This window comes from Amia ocellicauda, chromosome 11 (assembly GCF_036373705.1).
Source record: "Amia ocellicauda isolate fAmiCal2 chromosome 11, fAmiCal2.hap1, whole genome shotgun sequence".
NCBI classification, from domain to species: Eukaryota; Metazoa; Chordata; class Actinopteri; order Amiiformes; family Amiidae; genus Amia; species Amia ocellicauda.
In genome coordinates this window covers 26346143-26350326 of record NC_089860.1, presented here as the reverse complement: position 1 = coordinate 26350326, position 4184 = coordinate 26346143, and positions in this window count along the sequence as shown.

Here is a 4184-nt window from a genome sequence, read left to right as displayed (position 1 = left end):
GATGGGTGCTGTTGTCTTTATTAATGATCACTACCAACCTGCCTCCTGCGGGCAGGGCCTGTATCCCGGGGCGGGGGGGGGCATCCTCACTCCCCAGGTCCCTTGCAGCTTCATTCCAGCAGCTGTTTTAGGTCATCCTTAAAGCAGACATTTAGAATTGGACTAGTTTAATTCTGACCCATTCAGTGGGTTTTCCAGTAAATTTAAACCCACTACAGATCATTTTCAATAAATGCCAGCAGTGCCCTTCCAGTCCTCAAGGGTCAGAGCTTCCTCGATCCTGAAAAGGACACTGAATATATCACAAGCTGCCAAGTGTCCCAGGCTCACACTGGTGATTTAGAGAGACCTGTAAACCCTGGAGCGCGGGGTGGGCTGCAGGAACAGCGCTGCTGACTGCTGCTGCAGAACACATCCCGAGCTTTAAGTCTATACATACATACACATTTAACATTTTTAAGTACCTCTTGTATATTACATTAAACAATTTTTATTTGCTATTTGATCATTTAAAAAAAAATAAAAAATTCCCGAGCGGTGCGTCTGTCCCGCGAGGAGGATGGGGTGCAGCTGGCACGAGTGACGGCCTGGCTGTGGCGCTGGAGTTGCACTTCACTGGTTCAGCCACTAGGTGGGAGCACAACCTCACAAGACCAGTAAGTAGGACAAATGGCATGTCCCCATGTTGACTATTAATACTACAACTACTGTTGTTCTTAATCATTTTCGTTGTTCTTGCCATTATTTATTATTGAATCATTTTATATTTAATCCATGTTTTACCATCCTCATCTTCCTGCTTTTGCTATTCTGTAGAAAAGCAATAAAATAGGATTTTGTAGTAAAAAAAATGGGTTCACCTAGATTGCCAAACTGCAGCAAACGTTGCTGTTTTCTGTGCTGTTTGAGTCTGTTTTACTATTATATATATATTCAAGATGACTTGTATTTTAAAGCACAAAGAACAAATGCATTATTAAAAGTAGTGCCTGTAATTTTCATGACTTATTTTTGAAATTGTATTTCAGTCATATCTTCACGCAGAAATGCAGGGACCTAAAGCCTGCAATGAACTGTCAAAAGTAGCTCTGAAGGCACAGAAGTCAATGCACTACAGTACAGGCCAGCGCAGCACAGTAAGCTGCTGAGTTTGACACTGAATTTATGCGATACCTCAGGGGAGTGTATTGAGATGGGCCCCTGCATTCCCACATAGCAGAGGAGGTCTCTTCTGGCCTGAGCTTACAAAAATACATTGAGACCATTTGATTGGCAGATAATAAAAAATAAAAAAAATGAATAACCGCACAAAGTGGAGTTGGCAGTGGTGGTTAAAGGAGCTCTGTCTGCACCTAATGCTGGTTTCCTGTTTCATTAATCCCCACAGCTGACGCTTGTACTTCAGACCTCGATTGCCTCAGCAGAACAGCCCCCTGCAGAGCTCCGGGTCAGGGAGAGGGTGCAGTTTCCCTGCTAGACCAACACGCTTTACTGCAAAACACTCTTCTCGGAGGGTGTTGAATAATGTCCTCTCTTCTCTCTTTTTGTCGTTCCCTGCTTTTTTATATTCTTTACTCAGTCTCCTCTGCCATATTCTCCCCTTTACCTTCTCATCATTTCTGTGTGGTCTTTTTCTTGTGCCTCATCACCCCACTCAACTAGAAATCACTCTCGGGGGCAGGAACCCTCCCCATCCCCAGGCTCTCGCCCTTTACACTTTACTGATTGATTTTATATCTGTGTCCTTAATACTCGTTCTTTTTGTTTTTTCCATTTTCTCAATTGCTGCTGCACCGACCTCCCACCCTTCCCCCCTCGTTTTGTGGGCGCACACCGAGACGCACCCCGAGTTTTGGTTCACCTGTTAATCGCACACAAATAAGAAAACAAACAAAATGATTACACAGCTATCTCCTCACCCTCCTTGACCGAATAGAACCATGTGACTGCTCGAACCTCTGAAAGAGACTTAATCTAATGATGCTCCCGTCTGCAGTTCTCACAGTCTGGGGGCTGTGTCATTACTTGCTCAACTGATGCCCGGTTCTGAGTCAGACCCCTCAAGCAGAATCAACCAGCACATTCAGGATAGCCTGGGCTGGTGTTTTTGACTGTCACCGGGTGGGACCGGGTTTATTACTAAAGTAATAAATTGTGGAATAGAACCAGAGGAATTGTGAAAGGCCACCTTGTACACAGGAGCATGGCACCCAGTGCGTGGCCACGTCGACGAGCCAGTTGGCCAGAAGGGGGCAGCGGAAAGAGGCAGGGGCTGTCTGGCTCCATGCAGCCATGAATATGGACCTGTGTGCAGTGGGGCAGAGGTGCTTTTCTTGGCTGTGGTTTCTGCTGTGTAGGTCAAGAAGTGCTGTGGAATGGGCGGCTCAGTGCGGCTCTGTGCTCTGACGGCTGCACACACCGCAGGGAGGTCTTCTCTGCCTGTGCTGCACTGCTCTCCTCGCCCTGGTGGGATCTGGTCACTTGGAAAATGGTGTCATGATATATGTTTATATCTATTTTTAGTCGCATTGGTTGTCAATCAGAAAATATAGTAATGATCTTTACTGGGTGAGCTGTGAAAGTTGAATCCCAGCGCTGTTTGCTTGTTTAGCGTATCTAAGTAAAACACAATGAATGAGAGCGGAGAGGGGGCATCGAGTGGCATAGGTGGACCAGTAGGAGACACCCTTTCCTCTCACCTGGGCATCTGTCTCGCTCCAGTGTGGAGACAGGGGGCGCTGTACTGTAGAAGGTCCTGCCTTTCAGATGAGCTATTAACCTGAGATCCTGTTCACTGTGCATAGTCTCCCCAAGCAACTAAATCTCCTCTTGTTATTGCAGTGTTTAAGTGCTGCCTTTATTGCTGCTTATATTAGTTGCGTGTAACAAAGGTTGCATAATGTCCTGCAATTTACCAAGGAAAATGGAGGATTCAGCACAAGGCAAGGATTTCAACTATCTAGCAAAAAAGAGAACGAAAGTAACATTGCGACACTCAGCTGTTGCAGCCAAGTGGCAGGACTACTCCACAGTAGGGCCCCCACAGCGCCAGAGAGCCCCCACTTCCTCATTCCCTTACAGTGAAAACTAGTTAAGCTATTAAGATACCAAATGGGCAGTAGGGGTCTGTAGGCTGTAGTTTTTTTCTCCCCTGAGCGTTATACGTCCTCTTTCAAGCCCTGGAGAACTTCTAGACTCTGTTTGGGGAGGGAATTACTGTCTGGTTAACAGACCTGACCTGCAAGGCATGTGGTTTTACCCAGCAAGAGAGAGAGAAACAGAGGACCAAACGCTCTCTGCCTCTGTCTGCCCTGAGGCTCACTCAACAACCTGTCACTCCCGGCCTTGTCTTGGAGACGCCAGTCCACCTCAAGGTGCACTCTGCCCCCTGGAGACCCCATGTGCACAAAGCACAGTACTGTACCGACGATGAGCAAATGATGGTCAATTAAGAATGAGGGGGTTGGGAGGCAGAGATGGGACCAAAAAACAAAAATCCAACTCATCTGTCAGACGCTTGTCACAGACACCGGGGTCTGGTTTTCTGCACTGGTTCCCTGTTGTATCCAAGTGAAGAGGGGCTTTGTCTCATCCTCCAGCTGCCCTCCGGGTGCTCCTGCTGTGTGTAGCAATACTATCTGACTTGTAGTTGTGACTTACTGGAGTAAAAATGTAGTCATAACTAGTATGGTGTTGTGTGGTAATACCATGTGATATAGTGAGCTTTACCATGGTAATATCACAGTAAAGTGTAGTGTGATGTACTATGGTAAAAAGTCAAGTGTGGTGCAGCCTATTGTGGTAGCCTATTAACACAGTACCGTGTTGTGTGGTGAACTTCGAATTCTCTACCTCTGCTTAAGAGTCCATAGTAACCATAATCTGAGGTGACATCAAACTGCAAGGATACAAAACGACGGATTACAGATGTGTTTATTTTAATATAATAATATAACAGTGATATGATGGATATGATGCATGATCGGGATATTGAGAGAGGGAGACTTTTGGCTCATATGGTCTGGGTGCACACTACCGTTCAAAGGTTTGGGGTCACTTAGAAATGTCCTTGTTTTCCATGAAAACATACATTAAATGAGTTTGAATAAGAAATATAGTCATTGACAAGGTTAGAAATAATGATTTTTACTAGAACTAATAATTGTGTCCTTCAAACTTTGCTT